At 42.2% G+C, this 24,510-nt stretch overlaps 3 long non-coding RNA genes across 3 annotated transcripts in view; 1 reads left to right on the top strand and 2 right to left on the bottom strand.

Annotated features, from left to right (window-relative positions):
• LOC308185286 overlaps positions 1-9,841 on the bottom strand; it is a 30,367-nt gene extending 20,526 nt beyond the window's left edge. Inside the window, exon 1 of the long non-coding RNA XR_013943263.1 lies at positions 8,220-9,841. This is a non-coding gene — a long non-coding RNA (uncharacterized lncRNA). The remainder of the gene's footprint in view (positions 1-8,219) is intronic.
• Positions 9,842-14,385: 4,544 nt separating this feature from the next.
• LOC308185287 lies at positions 14,386-19,742 on the top strand. The gene is made up of 3 exons (XR_013943264.1): positions 14,386-14,409; positions 17,995-18,104; positions 18,178-19,742. It is a non-coding gene; the product is annotated as an uncharacterized lncRNA (long non-coding RNA).
• A 1,068-nt stretch (positions 19,743-20,810) lies between these two features.
• On the bottom strand, positions 20,811-22,746 carry LOC308185288. The gene is made up of 3 exons (XR_013943265.1): positions 22,667-22,746; positions 22,212-22,290; positions 20,811-20,892 (listed from the first exon to the last, which is right to left on the bottom strand). It is a non-coding gene; the product is annotated as an uncharacterized lncRNA (long non-coding RNA).
• Positions 22,747-24,510: the final 1,764 nt, after the last annotated feature.

Below are 24,510 nucleotides of genomic sequence, written 5' to 3'. Positions count from 1 at the left end.
GAAGCATCTGTTATTCTGTTGTATTGCTCCTTACACCATGTGCAAATGTGCAAACAAAATAAGAGATTGTTTTGTGTGATTTGTTCAATATGCTCAAATGCATCCACGCAATAGCTCCATTGACTTAAAACTAAGGTCTGCATTTGGCTCTGTATCAACAACAGAGCAGTGGGTAAATGAGCAAAGCATTTTTTTCCTTTTTTTTTTTTTTTTTTTTTTTCCCCTGTGCTGTTGTAGGAAAATTAAAGCACAAATGAGTTTGTTGTTTATTATTGATGTGGCTAGCAGATGGAAAATTTTATAGCCAGCTTGCACAAAGTTCATTTTTGATGCTAAGAAATAACAGCAACAACAAAAAAATAACTAGGGTCTGTAACAAAGAACCAACTGCAAGAATGGGAATTGTATGAAAAAAGCATTCACAGCAGACATCTGTTAAATATTATATGTATCACATTCATATGCAAGCTCCAGTATTGCAACACACAGCACTAACGAGAACAACTGCACCTGCACAGGCTTGTCAGGGCCCTCTGCACTGAGCAATGTGGAGGTACAGGGAAGACACGGGGCCTCCCAGCCCAAATTATGGCCCCCACCACTCCCCTCCTGACTGGGCATTTTATACCAATTTACATCAATATGGATATTGGTTTAATAATTACATAGGACTTTCATTAAAATAAACAGGACTTACATTGATGTGGGAAGCCTAGAGTTAACTCGCTTTTGTGCCAGTACTATCATTTAAACTAGAACCTCTTTGCAAAACTAGCCCTGTTTTCAGGGAAGTTTCACAGAGATTCGGGTACAACTTCCATTGAACTTGAATACAATTTAAGTTCCTTTGAAAGTGTCAGCAAAGACTTTCCACTAATAATGTATTGTTCATATGAAAATCTGAAAATTTTCATATGAAAAAATATAACATATATGACACGCCTATTTGCAAGGCTCCAAGGATGGTGACTCTAAGCCTTCTGTTGACAATCTGTCCCAGTGCTTGACCACCCTTGTGGTGGAATTTTTTTCATTATACCTAATCAGAATTTCCCATACCTAACTTCTGTCCATTACCTGTTGTCCTGTCACTGTGCACCCCCAAGAAAAGTCCCCACATGGTCCCATTTAGGTAGCTAAACACAGGAAGAAGGCGTCCCCTTAGCCTGGTCTTTCTGAGTATGAAGAAATCTAGATCTCTCAGCCCCCTCCTATGTCACGTGCTCTAACCTCAAGCAAATAGGTGAAAACTGCCAAATTGTTTACATTTTCCATCTTTGCTCTGTTTGTTCCCGCTGCTGTGCTGCCGGCCAGATTCTTCACATGCCCTCACATAGCCAAACACCTTTCTTCATTCCACCTACACTCTCATTCCTGAACACACAGCTTAATCCATTCAAAGCTAAGGAGAAAAACAATCAGATCCTCCTCCCTATGCTCCAAATTTTGGACACAGGTGAACATGCCTGATGCATAATCACCATGCCAACTTGTGGGACCAGCGTGAGTCCAGGGCTGAGTATGAGATAAGAGGTCCTTTCACCATCTAGAAAGAAGTGTACTCCCAGGGGACTATAAAATCCAGTGAGTCTTCATTGTCCCAGTTCAGTTCTCACCAACGTGGAGCCACCTACTGGCCTTGATGCCCTACGTGTCCATGGGCATGGATGCCAGCTCTCTTCAGTGCTGGCCAACAGTGCAATGTGATGCCAGGAGGTGAGGACATCATGAAAAACACCAGACAGTGCCAGGCCTGCATTGAAATGTTGAGTGTTGGCAGCACTGACTACTTCCAGCTTCTCAGAGCAGAGCTCATGAGAGACTCTGGCTCCAAGCTCTACTCTGTAAGCTTAACAGGAAAAGCTGCCCTAGCAGACTCCCATCTCCACTCATGAAATGAAGCTCCAACAAGGCATATTTTAAGTCCTGGAAACACTCCCCTGACTGGAGGAAGTGTAGCAGAATATTATGGGTGCTTTCTAAAGGCCAGAAGTCCTGAGGAACATTTGAGGATCCTCAAAGGATACTTATGCAGGGTAGAGGTATCAAGAAACTTTTTCACTGTAGAGTGTTCCTTATTCTTACAATTAACTGATTGAGAAGAAACATGCAAAGACAGGAGGTCTACTCCATACTCCTCCCAGATTCACTCTACAGAGTCTTGTAGGACTTCTTCATTCTACATAAGCATTTTGAAATGATTTTCTCTGTGCTGGTGCGGCCTCACCTCGAGTACTGTGTGCAGTTCTGGGCACCACAGTACAAAAAGGACATTAAACTGTTGGAGAGTGTCCAGAGGAGGGCGACGAAGATGGTGAAGGGCCTAGAGGGGAAGACATATGAGGAGCGGCTGAGGGCACTGGGCCTGTTCAGCCTGGAGAAGAGGAGGCTGAGGGGGAACCTCATCGCAGTCTACAACTTCCTCGTGAGGGGGAGTGGAGAGGCAGGTGACCTATTCTCCGTAATCACCAGTGATAGGACCCACGGGAACGGTGTTAAGCTGAGGCAGGGGAGGTTTAGGCTGGACATCAGGAAGAGGTTCTTCACCGAGAGGGTGGTCGCACACTGGAACAGGCTCCCCAGTGAAGCAGTCACTGCACCAAGCCTGTCTGAATTTAAGAAGTGTTTGGACTGTGCACTTAGTCACATGGTCTAAACTTTTGGGCAGACCTGTGCGGTGCCAGGAGTTGGACTCGATGATCCTTATGGGTCCCTTCCAACTCGGGATATTCCATGATTCTACGATTCTATGAACCACATTTCAACAGCGATTTCTGTACTGCAGTCATCTTCCAGACTCCACATATTATCCACATCCTTAGTCTGCTTCTGCTGAAGCTGGGCAGGGCCCTGCTCTCACTGCAGCAGCAGGAGGACTCATCCTGTAGTTTGGGACCAGTAATGTGACATGAAGCTTACTCAGAAAGCTCCTTCTAATTTCATCTCACGAAATCATTGCAGTCTCCGTGCTGCATGCAAGGCAATGTTGGCATCTGTTCAGCTATGTTGGTGTAAATGTTTCCAAACCATCAGGTAACAGGGGCTAGGTGTAGGAGCTGTGCCTGATATTAGGATGCAGAGGAATGGCAATTGCTCTGTGCCGCTCCTGACCCCTCAAAGCACTGTCTGGTGTATTTCACTGTATCAGCAGGTTAGGTAAATTGAGCACGCTGACAAAACATCACTAACTGCCTCAATAAAATCACGTTTGACAATTTCTTTCTTTCACCTTAAGCTTTTTTTTTTTTTTTCAGTCTCTGGAATGCTCTTGACTAGTTAAGCTGCACAGATGCAATAGGTGATTATTTCATGAGGCTGTTATCAGGAGGCCAGTTTCTATGCTGGAAAATATTTTAATGGACTTTTTAAGGTTGTGTTTGGTTCATGGTGTAAATCAAACTGCAAGCCAGTTTATAATTCATGATAGGATGACAGAAATTGTAATGGACATACAGAACTCAGAAAATGAACTAGCCACTAGGGGACAGCAAGAATCCTACCATTATGACCCATAATAAATAATATTCAGCTATAATGCCACTAATAGATGTCAAGACCAAATGCGCTGTGATATCTGCCTGAACTGAGATGTGTCCCAGCTTTCACTGGGGAGCAGCACATCAAATTTAGTTAGCCGGGTGGTATAACCAGGAATTGTTTAAGATATTGCAATAAAAATGCAATAAGAAATGTTAAGAATCTTAAAAATAATAATGTTCAGTCCTGTGCTTAATACTGTTAGACACAAAATGCTTCCTTCCGTGCCACATCAACAGACAAATTGGTCTGGTGGTCTAAGTCCGTGGATTTGGGAACTAGGGTCAGATTTATAAAAATAAATTAAAAGTGGTCAGAGAGACTGAAAATTTTGAATAGCTGTAAAAAGAGTAGTCTGAAAATGTTTGTGCATTAAATCGGTTTTTAGAAGAATGATTTCCAGAAAAAAATATTTAATTAAATTTCATGCTGTTGTTAGTGGAATACAGAAGAGATAATAATTTCCTGATAAACATTTCTGACCAGTTCAGCTCTTTCTTTGTTCAGAACCGGGATGCATTTTTCTCCACCAGAGCAGATAAGGTCATGCACGTTTATGAACACAGCTCACAGGTATGTGGCACAAGTGCTGTCGGAGGGTGGTATTACATCCCAAGCTCTCGTTCTCCAGCAACCATAAGCCTGCCCATCCTTTGCTACATAGACCTCTTCCTCTAGGAAGACATTGGGCTGTGTTTGTTCCAAAGACATACTTTGACCAAGGTTCACATTAATTGGTGAAATATTTCATTGGCCTTTAATGGATGTTTAAACAATGAATCCTTTGCTAATGTGTTTTGCAACTGCACACTAAGATCAATGCCAAGACACTACCACAAACGTAGTCTGAAACCATCAGACTATAAATAATCTATTGGTACTCCCGTTATCAGATATTGGCTTGCAACCTAATAGCTTTTAAGGTTTCCCATTAGACTTGCTAGCCATTTATTTAGTCCCCAAGAAAGAACTACTCTGCTAAAGGAACGAGCAGGAATGGTCTGGTCTCCACGGTTTCCTTTTGTATCAAGAAAACTTAACAGGTCAGCCTGAATGGGTAGTTATGAATGGTACTGTTACGGAAACCCACCGGGCAGCATTCAAATATGTCAATCAGACAGAGTGAACAAGCCCAAAGCACTATTGCCCACCAACTGATCCAAGAGAAAAAGCCTGTCTGTGCCCTCCTACTCACAAGAAGAAATGCTTAAAAAAATCGTGACATAAAACAACAACAAGGTGTATTTATGCCAGCTTCCTGGTCTGTGGGCTTTTCAAGCCCTCAACTACAAGCAATAATGTTCCACACAGATGGGGTTTTAAGGAAAGCACCAGATGTTGACTTTTGCTGACAGATTAACTATAAACTAATGACACTGCAAAAATTCTTTGAAAATTATAAAGTGCCTTTCTGTGCAGAGTGCATGCAGATATGTAATCTAAACAAAATCTTAAAATTTGTATTAAATATGCTTAAAAAGATGACTTTTCTTATACAGTTATACTTATGAGCTAACCCTTATAAGATAAATGCTAATGAACAGGGACTCTCTGATGTAATCACCATATGACACTATGTTTTTGAGGATGTTTTTGAAGGAATTGGCAGATGCAAGAAATGATACTCAGTTATTTTCCTGTCCACCTTCTTTGCTCCAGTCTCAGCAGCTCCCCAGCAATTTGTTCTCTGTAAATCCCACACACCCGTCTAAGAGCTGCTGTTTCTGAAAACTTATTATTACTTGTGATACCAGGCTTGTCTTAGTGAAATATTTGATCTTGAAAATGAAACTCAGAAGCCACAGCAATTGATCATTGATGCTTTCACAGAGGCCTGAGATGATACTAAAAACAGAGACAGGGAATGTTCTAGAAATACTGAAAACACTTGGGAACACAGTCATATACCAGAAAGGGTTTGCCAGCATAGAAATACTAGTAAGATTTCCTACTGTAGAAAATTTCTATGGCAGAATATGAAAGATTGCCAGTGCCTGTTTTGTTTCTACCCATCCTGAATAAAAGAAATTATATCTGCCAGACCATTACAGCCTAACAGTATCCATGGAACTTACTTTTACTGGAGTAAAAATGTCTAAAAATAAACTAACTACCCTAGTCAACATTTCATTCTGGCAAATGTCTGGGCTTTTTATGTATAGTTCGCCACAAGGAGACAGTGCTTCTAAATTCCCTTGTGCTTTAGAAAACCTCCACTTCATATAGTCTGTTTGCCCCCTTAAGTCCTCTTCTAACTCTTTTTCAATTCCATATACCAAGTTCATCCAAGGTTTAAAAAGGTGCATAGGTCCATGAAGTTCTTACACATTCTTCCCAAATGAACAGAATTTAAAAACAACAACAAAACAACACCAACCACTGACTAATCATTCATGTACATAGGTACTGCCTATCTGTGGAGTGGTTTTCAAACCATCGTTAGGCAAATCAGTAAGGGACATGGTAAGAAAATTGAGAAGTTACAATGTGGTGCAGTGGGAGGACGCGAAGTAGCTGGGGGTGCTCTGGGAGGAAATGGAGGTGATGGGGCAGGTAAGAAGGTCTAGGAGTGTGGGAAAGACCTAACACTTTCCTGGGGATTGGGTCCTGGGGACATGAGGAGAACTGGAGAAGAAAACGGACAGAAATCTGTAGGAAGTGAGTTCTCACTAATTCCACTTTTCATCCCTACAAAGGCCACAGAATTTGCCATTTTTAGTGCCACAAACATGCAGACTGATGGAAATGAATAATATTTCTTGGTTTTGCTCTTCCTGTATGTCCTCACAGTATTTCTATAAAGCTGCTACAATGTGCAGCAATATTAGATGCCATGAGAAAACATCTGAAATGAGCTCCCTGATTCTCCTGAAAATAAGCATGGGAAGAAGATCATCTAACTCTGAGATAAGTAGATCGATTCATTTCACTGTATTTGGAAGAGACGATGGGCATTTCCATGTGCAGGCTACATGCAAAGCACAAACACGAGCTCTTCTCTTTTTGTTCCACATTCTTGTTCTAATCCTGGAGACATGGGCAGCAACTGAACATCCTATATGCAGAGCAGGGGATGTAGAAATACAAGAAAGGTGCCACAGACATCTGAAGGAAGTGAGGGTACAATGTATATACACAGAGGATTTGGCAGATGTGGATGTATATTGGGGAGGAGAAATGGAGTCAGTGGGATGAAAAGGGGACCAGGGGCATGAAAGGTCTTGGATGTGCTCCTCCTACAGAGCATGAGACCTCAGGCTGTCCTAGACTACCCTGCCAAATTAAGAAAATGGTGACTATTTTGGATGGTGTCAGCATTCTTTGTGTTTTTCAGATATCTTTGCTCAGAGCTTTTCCTGTAACGGAAGAAGAAAATGTGTAGATGACAGAACCCAGAGGAAACCTCTAATGGTTGACAATAATTTGACATCTGAACACTACTGAATTTTGAACTGCTCAGAATTAGTTTACCTTCAGACACAATCATGATCTCTATTTAAGATGCTCTTAAAAGTTCCTAGCAACCAGTCTCATTTAAGCAATGAAGCATCATTCTTTTGTTACAGTATTTAAGGCATTACTATACCTGCTGTGAGTCAACCACTAGGCCCTGGTCTTAACAAATGACCTCTATTGCTGTAAAAGCGCAGACCCTAAACGCAATGCTTGTACAAATAAAATTCATCATAGTTTTCAGCTAATGTGAAATTTCAGCTTTCTTTCAAGTTAACATTGGAGTTACCTATTTCCCTTATCACCCATTTCTTTAAAGGAAATATAGTATGAATGATAATAGAGAAATACTTAAAATACTAAGTGGAATATCTCAAGAAATTTTAGCATTAAAGAAAGTGTAAATCCCAGGTATGCTTTCCTTCTGGTTTTGATTTGATTTACAGAAATGGAAATAAAGAGACAGGAAACCTTTCCCATGCATTGCGGCAGAACCTACATAATACGGTCAGCCATATCACTGTGGTTTATTCATTCCTAATTCCTCCTATACTTTCTTCTGCATTTGCCTCCAAAACCTAATTCCAATTTGCCTGTCTTCTCTTCTAATGTCTGCAAGTCATCCAAACTCCCAACAGACCAATTCTTTAAACAAATTCATCTTTTACCTTCATCACGAAACTTCTGTCAGGAGACCATACCAGAGGGAATTTTGTTCAAGATCCAAGATAAAGGAAACTGATTTTAGTCTCTCATTTTATAAACTCTAGTTAGAAACTTTGAGCAAATTCATAGATTCAAAAATTACTGTCATAAGATTTCTTGTACAATAAAAAATAGATGAGTCCACAAGTAGTTAGAAAAGCAAAAAATCCTCATACATTTATAGCATATTTTCTCAAAACATTTTCCATCTCAGTACAAAGCCCACAAATGTGAAGAAAAATCCTCAGGGAGATAAAAAGATTTCATAAAGTTGATCAATAGTTAATTGTTCTGAGTGGTAATAACAATTCTTCTCTCTTCTTCCACCACACTTAGAATTTCCTCGACCCCCACTTTTCAGCCTTAGTATGAGTTACCTGTAAAACCCCTACCCTGATCTAACAATCTATGACAAATATGACTATGCCAACACATTTTCTACCGCATGATTTGTATGAGAGGGCTGTACTGCAGCTTTTTTATAACAAAACAGACATACTTATCCTGATGTAGAGTTCACTTACCTAGAAACCTGTTGTGGGAACTTTAAAGACTTGTAACTCATCTTCTGCTTTTTTACAGTTTCAAAATTACTTTTTTATGTCCTTAAAACATGAATCATTGCTCAATAAAGGTCAGCCTGTCCCAATGTGTAAATAACAGTCTTGTGAAATGGAGAAAATAGCTCATTTCTAGGAATTAAAAAGGAAGGACTGTTAAATAGTTTTTCTCTATTTCAAATGGACCTGAAGTCTTCTTGTGGCTTACTTCATTATAAAGCTTGTTCCTATTCAATTGAACTACACAGGTCATTGTGATCACAATGGGTTTATCCAGGCTCAGGAAGAACAGCTAGTTACTGCCTGTGCTCAAGAACCACTTCTGAACATACCTGTGATGAAGAGAAATTGAATTAATAAAAATGATTTGAAAAACAGAGAAGAAAATGTAGCTCCAAATTAAATGAAAGCTAAGTGCAGCTTTAAACTCACTACGGATGATTTGGTTCAGAAGATTTTTGTCTTTACTACCCCAGACAGTAATATTGCACTGGCTGTTCTGACACAAGTTAACCCACAGTTGTGTGTGATTGTCTCACCTGCAGTCAGTCATCTGAGATTGCCACAAGCTGTGTTGCAGATGAATTTTAAGCCCAGAAATTGTTTTTCTCCATGAAACAGTATGTATAATAGCCATTCTGGGTTCTACTTACAATGAGCATGGACATGACCATAGCACAGGTGCTCACACAGAAGAGACAGGTAACTTATGTCTCAACAGAGGCTGACTTTGGGGAATTTGCAAGTAACAGCAATCAAAGAAATACAGTCTTCATCAGTCATGTAACTTCTTGAATAATTAACAGGGTCAGTGGGTCACCACTGAAAGAATTCCTGAGATACAATCTGCAATAAAACAGTTGCAAAATATGCAGAGGTTTCTGTGTGCAGAAGATCAATGCAGCTTCTCCCGCTCAGTGGCATAATTGTTGACTTCCTAACACACCTGCCAAGAAGCTCCTTCCTTCCACCCTGGCCATTTACAGTTTACAGTAGTGAGTTTAAAAATTAGCTGAAAGATTTAGGGGCAGAAGCCCTATTGACTTCCAGAAGACCTTATGTGCTGATCATAAATCCTCTAGATGCTTCTGAGAGTCTCCCAACACACGTTTTGTCCATGTCTGAAATATTGAACCGATGCACTTAGTCCAGAATAGTCTTAACATTGGGAAAAAAAATTAAAAAATAAAAAAATCAGGTCAACACTAAGGCCCCAAACAGATTTAGTTACGTAGTTCCTGATACCCAGCTGCTTGTCTCTTGCTTGTCATTGAATGCTGGCTGTCAGAATTCACAGAATCAGAGAACCACAGTTGAGGTTGGCAGGGATCTCTGGAGGTCATCTGGTCCAACCCTCCTGCTCAAGCAGGGACATCAAGAGTTAGCTGACCTAGGTGACCATTTTCAGATGTCCTTTGAATGTCTCCAGGAAGGGGGACTGCATAACCTCCCTGGGCAACCTGTGTCAGTGGTTGGTCACTCACCCTCACAGTAAATGAGTGTTTCCTTCTGTACAGATGAAACCTCCTGTTTTGCAGCTTGTGAATCCTCTCTTGCTGAATCCATATTGGTGACTCCCAGTGATATCTGTGTCCTTCATGTGCCTGGAAATGTTTGCCATGATTAATTATTCCATAAGTTATTATTTATTAGTTATTCCATAACCAGGGATTGCAGATTCCAGGGATCAAGGTGAGACTGGCCAACCTGTCATTCCTATTTCTAGTGAGGTCAGAGGCCCTTAGTGACTTTAATGGGCTTCAGCTCAAGTCACAAAGTCAGGAATAGACCCGGGAACCTTGCCTTTTAGTGTTTGCCACCAAGTGCACTTCTTAACATTACTGTGATGGTCCATTCTGAGCCAGTAGTTGCCTTCCTTACAACGTACAAGTAGATTAAAGTTCAAAAGAGCCAGAGTAGTGAAGTGCCTTCCAGTATCACTTTTAAGGAAATGAGCAATTAAGAAGGATGTACTAAAATAGATGTACTATGAAAAGGCACAGGACTGCAAGCCTTCCACAGTGCATGGTTCAAGGGGATTTCTGTAATTATCTGGCTAGCACTTAAACTGAGAAGTTTCTCCCCAAAGCACAAAAACATCCTTTCTGCAGTTGGCTGCTTTCTGTTTTTTTGTCTGATTACACATTATCTCTCACTTGCATTCTGTCCTCCTTTTTCATAACCCTGCCGTGAACAGGCACGTTCTTTCATATCCCTTTTCCAGGCCTTCTGGTATTCAGCCTCTTCTATTAAAATCTCATCTAGCTTCATTATTTTTTAAATATAAGAGGGAAAATCTATTCCCTCTCCAATGTACTAATTTATTTCTTGACTACATGCATCATTCAAAGATGTAGTCCAATTGTATGAGAGCAAGATGGAAATTCAACTTGCACATCACATCTACAAGACCTTCTGCGTTATGTGGCTTGCAAGAGACACTAAATATAGAAATTAAATAGCTTCCACAGTTAATCTAGATTAAATTAAAATTTTAATATTGAAATTAAATACCTAATGTGGCATTCAATCAGTAAACTAATGGGATCATATTTCAAAATATAAAACAGAAAATAGAATGTTCAATATTTTCCACCCTGGAGTCTGACTCTTAGGGCTTGTATCAATTTTTTGCTTAGGTGCCTGTAATTCCCTTCATAAACCTTATCAGACAAAGCAGTTTTAAATCATGGGAAGGTTTGGCTACAACCCAGTTGAAGATCTACTGCCATGTCTCTTTTGGCAGTTACAACAGCTGGCACAGGAACCCACTGGCTGAAAATCAGCTAGGGAGACACTAACAGCAGCAGGTTGCTGCCTGCCCTGAGCTGCTCCATGCTGATTTAAATCCAAATATGTCCCAGAACATCTGAGTTCTGTTGTGAAGACTTGCTCTTTGCTTGGATGCTGAAGAGGACTTGGTCTTCCACAAATGTCTGCTACAAACAGTGGATTAAATAACAGAAGATACTATATCACTCCACGAAGAACTAGAAACATTCGTGGCTGCCTGTTGTGACCCCTTCCCTGGATGCTCCTGTGTCTTCTTCCTTGTGTTGGACATTTCCGTGCTTTGGGAGGACCTCTTCACCTCACCAAGATCCTGGTGATCCTGGTGATCTTGGATCTTGGATACCCTTATCCCTGCCTGCCCTACAGGTGGTGACCAGCACACTCAGCACACATCCCCGAGGTGGCTGAGCAGGGCAGCAGGCTCTGGTGACCCCGTCAACACAGGGGCTGAGGGGCTGGATGTAGGGACACTCAGCAGTGGAGACACACACAGCAGCTCTCACTCCTAAAGATTTCATGGACTCCTCTACTTGCTCTGCAAGTATGGGTACATGAATTTGGAAATCCCACATTGTTTCCACACCTCATTCCTGTATGTCCTTCTGGGCTTTTGCTCACTGCAGGTCAGGCAATGCTCAAGTCTGGGTTCTGCAAGCAAGTTGCATTTCTTAAGGTACCCAAAACCTCCCTGATTATCTTGTCATAGTATTGCTAATGCCAGAGGCCTGCAAAGCATTCTCTGAAGTATATCCCTGCACCCAGATGCTTAAATAATTTATACAGCCAGCAAATCACTATGTTGGTACAGAGATGCTTTAATATTAAACTGCTGTAAATCTGGAATGGATACATTCTGCTGAGCCCAATGAAAGGCAAACAGCAATAACATGACAAGGTAGCTGAAATATTCAGTACATTCAGAAAGATGCCTGGAAACTGAAATAGCTCACAATTTGTTCATCTCTTCTGCAGATGTTTATGGAGGATTTGATTTGGCTGAACACAACAGTAAGTTAATAAGGTCAGAAGTATCTATATACTCACAGTATATAATACAGCTTTATATAAAAGAGCAGACCCCTCAAGAGGACCACATGCATTTCTTTCACAAAATGCTATGTAATTGCAAGTAATTCAATCTCGTCTACTTCCAGTCAAGCCAAGTACATGACATGAGACAGAAAGTGAGAGAAAAAAATCCATCTGAATAAGCTCACAAAATCTTCTGTGTAGAGTGAAAATGAAGGAACCTCATGTGACTAAAGCCAATCATATTGTGTCACAAAATTAAAGAAAAGTGCCAAACACTACAAAAAGGAAGGAAATGTAAAATCTTGCACAGACTATGTGAGAGTTCCCCAGGTACATAGAGAACAGCACAAAATCAATTCACACATTGGTTTCCACAGGCAGGCACCTCTAGGGTAGAATACAGCAGGTTTTAATAGCACAGAGAAACATTGCATGCTTGCTGTGGGACAGAAAGTAGAAATGTATAATGTAAGAGAAACAGAGCAGAAAACAGTGCCACAACGGTATGCTTCATCCATGCAGACATGCTTCATTACCAACAACAGGAGTGGTTTTCAAGCTGTGAAGTTTTTCCTCATTCATTGGAACACAGAACATGTAAGTGAAGAAAATGTAGTACTTGTGTGTAAAGAAAATTAGCATTCCCACAAATGGAAAAATGGTGGGTCTCAGGCCAAAAAGACATACCTAAAATGGTTAAACAACAACAACAAAAAAAGTCCAATAATGTGAAGCACACTGTGCTCCAGAGTTACTTAAAAATCCAAGAGATCAGAAAGTGAGGCAATTACAGTTCAAGAATTACAACCAGTATCTTTGTTTGCTTTGATTCAAACCAAAAGCAGACATGCTGATATCTCCTATCCATATTTCTAAGAGCAAAAGATATTGCATTTAGACTATAAAGCTATCTCTGCTCTATCCATTTCTCCCATTAGGACTTTGTTCTAGCCCTTTGCTAGCCCCTTCCTAAAATTGATACTGCCTTCCAGACAGTGACTTCACCTTTCTCTGTACCCAGTCTTTCCCAATGGATCATCCAGTCACTAGTGTTCCACTGACAAATCTAAATGGTAACTTAATTCCTTCTTGTTTCAGTTGAATTTGACCTCCTAAAATGTGCATTTGAGGTTTCATATTTGGAAAGTGAAATTAAAAATTCCCAGCCTGGAGCTCTGAGAAGTGCCAGGTGAATATCAGATGAACTGAAAAAGTAGAAATGTATTTCATCTACACTAGAGGGGATCTTCCAACCAATTACAACAAGCTGCAGCACCTAAATATAAACACAATTTTAAGAGAGAAGTGTATATAAGCCCTAATACTAAAATTACTTGTGCATATTGATGGCAAGTTGGCAAGCAGAAGTTTCCACTGGAGCATATAGCATGCTTTGAATAAGTCCCGGCACAACACAAGTGATGTTTTTACATGTAAAGGCAACTTTGATAAAATATTATTGAAAGTAAAAGATCGTTTTCTTCCTAGGGTTCAGAGGTGACTTCTGATAACAAAACCAATAAATATCTATGGCTTTGTCCGCCTATACTCTGCACTGCACTCTACAAGAGGAACAGCCTTAGCCTGTCTTCTTCTGCCTTGAGCTTGGGCCTATCTGGCACCAGCGTCAGTCAGAACAACTCCTGGGCTGAGCTGTATTGAGCTCTAGATTACAGACTGTGTCTCTGCCTACAGAGCCTATGGAAGTGGCCTGGCAGACTTGAAGCTCTCCTTGTGGAAGTGCCAATAACCCTGGAATAAGCTGGAGGATGGAGGACCTTTGCCACTGGTTATCAGAAGTGCCTTGCAAGGTTTGGCCGCAATGCAGTGCCCAGGCTGGCTACAGGACAGGGCAAAGCATCAGCACACACCAGCCCCACAGCACACACAGCTGATCTGCTGTGCCTTGGTGGGGTCCAAGAACCTCAAAGTCCCGCCAGAGAGAATCAAGGAGTAACTATTTCAAAGGAAGGTGAACAAGACACCTTTCACTTCATATTTGATTTTATCAGTTTTCATGTATATTTTAAAACTGATTTTAATCATTCTTGGACTCTTGCTTACTTCTTGCCTTGTTGTATTGTGCTTATGTGACAAGGATTTTGTAGTGAGGGGCTGCCACGTGGCCTCTGTGAGCAGAGCCCAGCAGCTGCCTCATGTCAGATCAGAGCCAGCTCCAGACAGCTCCGAAAGGGACCTGCTGCTGGCCAGAGCTGAGCCAGGGAGCAATGCTGGTTGGGCCTTTGGGAGAACAGATTGAAGAAAGGGAAAAATAGTGTGCTACAGCAGCCCGGAGAGAGGAATGAGAAGCAGCCCTGCAGCCCCCCAGGTGAGTGCAGCAGGAGGGCAGGAGGTGCTCCAGGCAGGCAGCAGCAGTTCCCCTGCGGCCTGTGGAGAGGCCCCTGGTGGAGCAGGCTGTCCCCCTGCAGCCCATGGGTCCCACACGGAGCAGATCTCCACGCTGCAGCCCGTGGAGGAGCCCCCGGTGGAGCAGGTGGATGTGGCCTGGAGGAGGCTGCGGCCCATGGAGAGCCCCCGCAGGAGCAGGCCCCGGGCCGGAGCTGCAGCCCGTGGAGAGGAGCCCACGAGGAGCAGGGGGTCTGGGGGGAGCTGCCGCCCGTGGGGGACCCGTGCTGGAGCAGTTTGCTCCTGGGGGATGGACGCCGTGGTACGGAGCCGTGTGGGAGCAGTTCTTGGAGAGCTGCTGCCTGTGGGCAGCCCCCGCAGGCTCAGTTTGGGAAGGACGGCATCCCGTGGGAGGGACCCCATGGGGAGCAGGGGCAGAGTGACCGTGAAGGAGCGGTGGAGACCAAGCACTAGGGACTGACCGCAGCCCCCATTCCCTGTTCCCCTGCTCCACTTGGGGGGGTAGGTAGAAGAGGGTGGATGTGGGGGAAGGTGTTTGTAGTTTGCTTTGAGTTTCTCACTTTTCTAGTCTGATAGTGATAGGCAATACATTACATTAATGTTTGTTTTGCTCATGTCAAAGAGCAAAGTCTGTTTTGCTCATGATGGTAATTTGAGAGTGATCTCCTTGCCCTTAACTCACATGTGTTTTTATCATATTTTATTCTCCATCTTGCTGAAGAGGGGGAGTGAGAGAGTGGCATGGTGGTACTCGGCTACCTACCAGTGTTGAACCACAACGGTTGTCCAGAACTCTCTTCCATCAAATTCAATGAAAGCCTAATCACTAAATTCAACAGGTCCATTTCGCAACACTCACAACCACCACCAAATTTTCTGATTGGAAAGTGATGTATCCTGGCTTTGTATTTGATCTTGTGTCTTGCCTGATCCTAGCAGCTGTAGCACTCTGCTACTCGCAGTTAATGGCTCCCCTCTTTCTAGCAAGTGATAAATGTTGGCCTTTTCAAGCTGATCTCCTCCCACAGCTGATGTGCTTTTCTGTAGGCAGGAAGTTAGAAAAGCAGGTGGGGAGCTGTACTTTATGAGAAAAGTATATTTTTTTTCATTTAGCCATGGAGATAGTTAGAGTAGAGGCATACAGAGATCAAGTAACACGCATACAGTAATAATAATCGAAGTTCAAGATCTGGTCCCCAGCTCCCTACCCAGAGATATGAGATGAAAAGCAGGATTTGCAGAGATATTCAGCACCGGTAAAATACTGTACCCATCTCCTGGTGATGAGGGACACAGACAGCAGACAGAAAAAGAAGAGAGCTGATAAAGCACACTCCTGTTGTCTTTTTAGAATTGAAGATCAATTAAGTGTGTACATATTTGAGTATTTTCCCCCTTAGGAAAAAAAATATACTGCTGGAAAAGATTTCACATACCAAATGAGCTGCTTAAATGCCAGTGGCTGCTCACCATGTTAAGCCTGACTCCTGTTTATTCTTTTAGCATAAGTAAATGAAAATGATTGTCTGATCAGATTGTTGGACCCAGTAGACCAAGATAATAAGAGACAAAAATGCCAAACAGGATTGAAGTCAGCTGCCCCGCTTGTCTGCTGTCACCCTGAGCAACCTCAGAGTTGTGTGTAAGACACACCAGGCACATGGGGATGTGAGATGTGCTGTCCCAGCACCATGAGGACTGGCCCTGGGGAGCCCTCCCAGCACCCCTCCAGTCCCAAGGTGTACATTGGCATGCAAAGGGGTCACTGAGGAGACTCCAGGGCAGATTTTCCCTTCCAGCAAGACCTCCTGTCACATTTCAGCCAGTGTCAGGCTTCAGAGTGTAGCTGAGGGAAGCTGAACAAATGGAGGAGGACACCAGCTGGGACTCAGGTGCTTCATTTGACTTCAGAAGCACAGAGGGCCTGCAGAGCCAGACAACCATCCAGGAGAGTCCCAAGCTTTGTTCTGTTCTACCAAGCTGTGTGGATTTTGTAGATTACAGCAGGGTTAGGGTTAATTACCTTTGTTAGTCAATCCCAAAACACACAGCTTAAAACCCATAAGCTTACAGGGTAACGTTCCTTCCAGGGCTAGGAAAGACCCAGAGGAAGAAAAAAACTGAGCAACCATCTTCTGAGGAGAGGAAACCTGATGAATGATGACAATTCCTTCCTTTTTACATTGCTACCCTCAGGGAGAGATGAACACCTGGTTTTCTTCAGAAGGGAAAAACAGAGGGTGAACATGGCGGGTAGCATGCTTTGGTTTGGATTTGTCTGCGTTGCTGCAGAAACATGAAACTTGCTTGGTGAATCATATTCTCTAATCAAGTTACTTGTTGTCTAAAGCTCATATTTATCCACAGCCTCAGCAGTGAGGTAAGAAACCTGAAGGGCCTTTTTATAAACTTCTTTTGCAGCAGGATCATAGAAAGGATGGCAACAAACACTGCTACCTAAGTAAGGAACAGTAGGCTCTCAGCCAGTCAAAAGATGTCCCTTCGTAAGTTATTCAGTGTTCTATATGTTGCTAAACCTTTTAGCGTAACCTAACTTTGTGACTTCTTTAGCTAGAGTCACAGAAATCTGCCTTCCTCCTTACAAAAAAAAAAAAAAGGAAAACCTGAAAGTTACGCCCTGCATATGTTCTAGTTTCCTTCTGTCCCCACCTCTTCTGAACAAATTTGCCCACACCATGGTTACAAGATATGTTACCACTTCAATCAGCCATGAACATAAAAAGAAGAAGACGGAATTAAAAAAAAACAACAACAACAACAGAAAACAGCTATGAAATACCACCCTAGCATACTTCTCACCAGAACCTATGATAACACTCACAGCGGATGTTGCTCTGCTCCCTCAAGAAACAGGTCATACATCAGACCACAATGTGATGTTAACAGTGAAGACTTACTGGGTATAAGGGGTAGACATAACAAAACTGGTGCATAATCTGATGAGACAGGGTCACAGGTTTTTGTATATAGATCACAAACCAAGTTATGATGGTATCAGTCACAGTGTGTTGAAGAGCTTACAATTTTCACCTAAGGGTGGGTAAAATAAGATTACTTATAAATGATTTGAGGAGGAATCTAATTAGCATGCAGGACATTTCTATTGATAAAATTGAACGCCTGTGTTCCAGACTGCTGTCTCTCATCAGACCCTTTTGTTCCTGGTTGTTAGCAAGTACCATCTTCTCTACAATGAATCCATACAGAAGCTCTATCAAACAGTTTGGATCCCAAGCTTGGACTACTTGACTGACACCCTTAAGTTATACCTAAATTCTAGGTCTGTAAGAAAGCCATCATCCTAAAGTGAACACCTAAGTTCCCTATAGAGAGGGCAACAAACTACATGGGAAGACTATTCTCCCTAAGACTAACCATCTAAACAGGGCCCAGTAATGTCACATTTTTCACTTGGCCACAGAGCCAAACAGGACCAGGTTTATAGGGTGGGTTTTATTTGTGGGTAGTGATAGAACAATGCAACACTGAATTGTCCTTGAACTGATTGCCCTGTTTTGCACTGCAGTGTAATGCTGGGTACCTCTGAACAACTCAGAAGCAAACACACCCTCATTTTCCTGGATGCAGTGATCTTTTTGGCTACAGAATTTCTTTGTGCCTACTATGCTAAGATAGGTAGGTTTGGATTGCAGAAGGCATTGCCCAGTGCCTTGCACACTTCATTAATACAGATTATTCTTAATAATAGGTGGATTCAGCGTTCCTGACTAACCCAGTATCTGATGAACTGTGAAGACTTTTCTGCATGCCTTCGCTGACCAGCAGTTACACAGATGAGATGCTTCTCTTCTTGTGCAAAAGAGTCTGAAAAATACTCTATTTCCTGTCCAAGCACAACAGATCTACATTTCATTTTATTTTTACCTTCAAGGACACAAACTTGCCCATGCCCAGGTAAACCAGCACTGCAGATTTTTGCTGTAGAACTACATCGAGTCTTGCCTAGCCATGTCAGAAATAAGATCCAGAGCTAGACCAAGGTCATGCTGCTGCTCACCCAGGAAGGGAAAAAGTAGTGGAAAAGTAACTGTGGAGCATTAATTTTGCTGTTCCTTTGCTATCAGCTATGGGAGAGTTTGGAAAAACAAGTGCTGCCACTTAGAGGAGCAAACTCGGAACACCTCAAACACTTTATTGGTAGAAGCAGCACCACCAGCCCAGCATTCCAACTATCTGGCATAGGCAAAACCAAATCCATGCCATTTTGCTGCCCTAGGCCATTTCTTTCTTTGACTTGACTACAGCTAGCCCTGTTTTCCCATATATCTTGTTCAGTGGTTGTGTTACAAAATATGAGATTCCAGTGTTGCAGAACTTCATCTGACTAATTTTGCCGTTGTCATTGTGTGTGCCCTGTGCCTCAAGCTGAAGGGTGAAAAATCTTCTCTCACCTTTCTGTCCATTTTATGCCTGCCTTGTGCCTTGCACAAAACCAAGATGCACACAGATCAGGATGGTACTACACAGAGAGGCCTGCCAGCAAAAGGTGAAATCCAGCAAATGCACTCTGCTCACTTTTGTGGCCTCCCACCCAATACAGCTGCTGATCGAGGAGGATTTTGTTGTACGTGTTCCTTTGACCAACTGTTAGTATGACAGATTTCAGCAGAAGTCAGACAGGACCTCTGGGAGACAGCTAAATGCAGAACTCCTCTGAGCATGAAGCTCAATGCCGTGACAAAAACTGCCCTCAATAAAAAGCTCAGCATATTCAAGCATTTTAAGTAATTAGTATTTTCCCCATTGAAAATTGCCTGAGACTGAGTATGATAATGAACTTTGTTCCCAATGAATAATCAAAATGTATTTCAGAAATTTATGACTATGCAGTTAGACAGATAAATATGCAAATTCTGGAGGCTGAAAATTTCTATATCCTAATTTTCTATTTCCATGGCCAGTTCTAGCACTCTCTTGGGTCTCCCAAATGGCCAGCATAATCTGTAACGTTAAACAATGCACCAAGACTGGGGTTCTGGACCCTTGACATTGCTGGTGATTCCTTTTTGTAGAGGTCCAAAAGGACTTTGGAAAAACATTGTTTCCTATGCAGCATTCAGACAAGTTTGTAAAACATTTCTCTAGAAAACAATTTGCCGTACTCACAGCTGATTGATTGCAACCTGTAGTTACATTTCCATGGACTGCTCACATTCATACACAGGCTTAAGTTTCATGTTCTGCAAATGGGCAGCTTAGGCTTTTAATAGGACACAGGCTAGAAATGCCTCAGTGATAACCCAGTCCATTGATTTTTCCCTCTTACATTTTCTCATATATAATACCATTATAATCAGATAGTTCCTTCTTGATTCTGCTTAGTTATTAATATTCTAACAAATATTCTAATATCTAACAAAACTGTTAGAAGCACTGAAAAGAATGTCTTGTGAATTTTCACCCTTTGGTACTCATAAGGAATGATGAATTTGCTAAGGTATTTTGTAGATATTTATGCATATGGTCTTTATCAATGAGCTTACAATCAAACAGCTGCGTTTTGTGTTCCTCAGTCTTCTGAATGATCTTTCTCCATAGAATTAACTTCTTTTAGTATTAAAACAGGGGAGATCCACTAGAGTAAAAAGAGCTACTGTAGATTTCTTTGATGTAAAATGCAACCTGAATCACCAATTTCTCTTCAGCTAATTCACAAATAAAGCCAGCTCATGTCCATAGGACCCACAACACTGTAAATTAAACTATTGTTCAATGAGTGGCAATAACCAATGCTGCGGCAGGAAAGCATTTGCTAGGGCAAGAGGAAGTAGTCAGCAACAAGAGCTTATAGATGTGCCAGGCAATCACAACCTTTTAAGTTTCTGGGAGATTTATTTTTATTGCCTTAGGAGATGATTAGGACCTCATGGAAGAAATGTTCTGTGAAGGAGGAGGTTTCTGCTATCTGGGACACAGGAAAAGCATATGTGAAGTAAGAAGGGGAAGAAATAGTTGAGTCTTTTTGACAGACCAGAGGAGGGCAACAGTGGCATGGGGATTATGGATATAGATTGTATAGGGCCAGCAAAAGCACAAAGGAGTGGAGTCTGAATGCTGAAAATTCACAACCCCTGTTCTTCTATTTTTAACACATATTTTCAAAATTGCCAGTGAAAACTCTGGTAAGTAGCAAAGGGAGATCCCAAAGATCAAATCTAGGCAATGCCCTAGTACAGCCAGCAGGAGTAAGGGGACAGCGTAAAGGACGAGTTCATTCTTATCTGAGCAAACTACCACAAAATGGTTTAGTGGCCAGTCAGTGAAACAGAAGAAATCAGCCAGACAGAGCCATTAACACACTTTATACTCATGAAAACACCTACCTAAGGTCAGAGAAGAACAAGACAGGCTTAAGGAGAGTCCAAAGGCAAAAATTGTATATGCTGTCAGTAGTATTTTCTTTCTGAAAGGTACAAACATATTTTCTCTGCTGATTCACAGGTCATTGTAAGACCTTGCATTTAGAATATATATATTTTATATCTGTGCTTGCAGACAGCTGTGCACTGACACATGTGCACGTACATAAATACACACAATAATGCTACATAAATACACACATAAATGCTTACAGAGGGACACGGTACATGCTCTCTGGCATGGTGACTGACCAGAGGCAGCCTGACTAAGCTGTCCCTTCCAGCGAGCACCTGGATGCAGAAAATCCTGCAGCAGAAATGCAAGTTGCTTTGATCCAGGGTTGGCTGGATCAGAAACTTGAAGGCCTCCTTGCAGCCTCTGACACAGAAGAGACACCCACACCCTGTCTACTAGGCACCTGGGACCTCTTGCCAAGTGCTTGAGCCTGGTAAGGCAAGAGGGATGGCAGATTTTTCTTTTGCTGTGCAGACATCTACCAGGTTATTCTCTGAAAGAGTTTCTTTTTTTCCCTCTAACCTGCTAAAGCTCCTTTCCTGGCAGGCTTCCTCAGAGAACATCTCATTAGCACAGATGCAATTTGGTTAACCATTACTATCAGGAAAGAGGACAAGCATCTGGTTACAGATGGCAGTCCTCATGGTTTCCCTCGTGCTTTCTCCACCCAAATCATGTCAGACTGCTCCACTGTTTGTTCAAGAGTCAGCCTGCAAGAGATCCCTTTGCAAGTTTTTTTTTTTTTTTCTTCCCCAGGTTGCTGTTAATTCTGAAAAAACAAGAGTTTTTTTTTCCGTTTGTGGGATTTCTTTGAAGACATACTTTTGTATTAGCTCTTCTTCCTCAGGCTGCAATGCAAACGCCCATCCTTATCTCTTTCCTCAGATTTCAGCCTCTGATTTCACCAAGCTTTGCAATGTGCAGAGCTGGCCTAGAGCAAAAGGAAGTTCTGCAAAGCAACAGGAAAGACACAGACCCCACTTCTCACTTATCAGTTCTCCAGCTCCCAGCAGCACAGGATAAGCACGAGGCAACAGCCAGCTGCAGGGAGGAGCAGGCAGTCTGCCAGGGGCTGTGCCTGGGGGTCACGGAGGGGCTCCAGCAGCCTCCCCTCCTCATCCCACAGACTGTGGTTCGGCCTCTCACAGCCCCCCAGCTGGACACAGTTTTCAGTCCTGTGCATCCACCTGAATGTGACTTCAAAAACCATTCCTGTCTGTCAAGACAGATTCCCTTCATCATCCTTAAGTTTTCTCATCCACAGCTGAGAAGAGAGATCAGTCTTGGCAACACGGTCTCAGGATTCACTGTGATTTTGCTGCTCAGCTCACAATAATATGAACTCACCAAGTTCAAGCCAAAGCCCCTTTGCCTCCTCTTTTCTGTTTTCCTGTCTGTGCTCTTTCTTCAAAGAGTGCTCTTCACCCTGTAAAACACAAACAGTTTAGTCCCTTGCTTACCACTGCTAGCTCTAAATGAAAATGATGCTTCTCTGAAAGGATGAACACTTCACAACTGAAAATACAAGCCAAGCACAGAAGGCTGCATCCTGCAACACTACAGATCCTGCTGAGGTACTTTTGAGCACCTTCATTGATTTTGAGAATCAAAAGCACAGCATTTGATGCTGCGAGCAATCAGCAACCCCTTAAAGGAGCAGAGTAACCTTGAGTCTCATGGGGAATATGCAGAAGTATTCCCTCCAGTCTGCAGGCTTGCCTCTGTCCCCTCCAGAACAATATCACGATGGGACTTGCTTGTGGATCCATGGATGGCATCCCATCAGAGGCCAGCATCCTTACCATTACTGCCTGCCTTTTCTGCTGTGGCTCTTACAGAGCTTTATCTTTGCTTACAGCCAGGCAAAAGAGGCATAAAACGCAGCCAAAAATAAGGAAGTGCTTTGATTACTGACAAGACAGAGACAGTGAACATTTTTTCTTACAGACAACACTCTGTCCCAGACAATGGTAGCATTTCTGTGAATATTAGGAAAAAAAAAAAAAAGTTTTACAGCAGGATATTCTACTATTTATTCCATAGGATACTTTCAGCCACCCATCAGAAAGACCTCTTAGGTGACAAACCCTAAAGGACTTTTATATATGAAGTTACCATGTAAACATTTGAGTCTCTTGATATTCCCAGGCACCATACAGAACCTGAGCCACTTGCTCCCAGGGACAGTGGATGAGTGCCATTGAAATACAATCTTTTGTTCCACTTTCCACAAGCAAAGATGATGGTCTACAATACAACAAAGGCAACCCTTGCCAGCAATTCAGGTTTCTGGGTAGCAATAAACATGACTCATTGCTGAGGGTTGTAAGAGACAAAACCACAGGCTGCTGGGCACCAATTTATTTAAGAAAATCCAGTCTAACTCAACTGTATAGTGGAAAATTGGGCTTCCTCAATTTCTACAGAGGAATCAATCATTCTCTGACATGTTCCTTATGTGCATGCAATCAAGATAGCAAGCACTGCCCTATTCTCTAGCTTTATCCTATTGCTATCCATTTCTGTCACTGGTTTTGCTATTACTTTGCTGCCTTTGACTGGCTTGCTCTTTCCCAGCCCAACGCAGTCCTGAGCTTTAAATCATTTTCTTACAGATACTGACTTGCTTGAATCTCAGTCATCTCCCAGCTATGAACCACTCCCCATATTCCCCTGGTTATCCAGTTGAGCACAGCCCCATTTTCCATCATTTACATTGCTTTTAATGGGCAAATATTAATGTGTCACGGTTAGCTGAACTGGGCAGCACCTTCCTGGCATTTTTACTTTCACCAGAGACCACACCTCTTTTTCAGTTTGGTGAATCACACAAGTCACTTCCTGTCACTGTCAGACAAACGCTGGCAACAGGACAGCAGACTGCTTTTAAGAACCATCTCCATGAAAAATGTGTTGTATCATTCATCCTCAAACAATGAATGGGTTTCTGTGTTGGAGAAGAAGAGGAGAGCTGTGGAATTCTCATGTCATTTGGCAGAAATCTTAGTGATTATAAATGCGTATGACTAGCTGCCCCACATTGCAGCACCCTGTTCTAATTTTAATGTAATTTTTCATTAAATTAATCATATCTTTCTTACCTCTGCGCTGACAGGATTATGAACTGGTTCATTTGTTAGAAGACCTAATTATTGGGGGTTGGATTACACAGAATGGAAAGATTTTCCTAGGTCAGTAGTTATCTCTGCATATCAAAGTGTCCTGGAAATGATCTAAGCAATATCTTAATAGCTTGTATATGAAACAAATGGATATTAAACGCTGGAGCTTAATGTTTGTTTGTTTGTGCAATGTCTAATGCAAATGAACAGCAGGGATCACATCTTGCTTCCAGCTTCCAGGACTCTGGTCACTTCATCTTGCCTACATAAAATGCCCAGCATCACTGACCAAGGCAGACTGCATGATTCTTTTCTTCCTGAAACCATTTTGCCTGACTGTTAATCTCAGATTTGAACCAAATATGTCCTAGAAATCACCAAGTACCATGACAACAGTGGTTGGGAACTCAGGAGGCTGCACCTCTTTCTTACTAAAGAAGATGCAGCAGTTGCAGGTAAGAAAATCAGAGGTGTTAGCACTCATGATCTTTAAAGATCCCATATCCTTTTCTCCTGGGAGTGCA

This window comes from Anser brachyrhynchus (genome assembly GCF_964034855.1).
Source record: "Anser brachyrhynchus genome assembly, chromosome: Z".
In the NCBI taxonomy this organism is placed as follows: domain Eukaryota; kingdom Metazoa; phylum Chordata; class Aves; order Anseriformes; family Anatidae; genus Anser; species Anser brachyrhynchus.
This window is presented reverse-complemented; position numbering and strand designations above follow the sequence as displayed.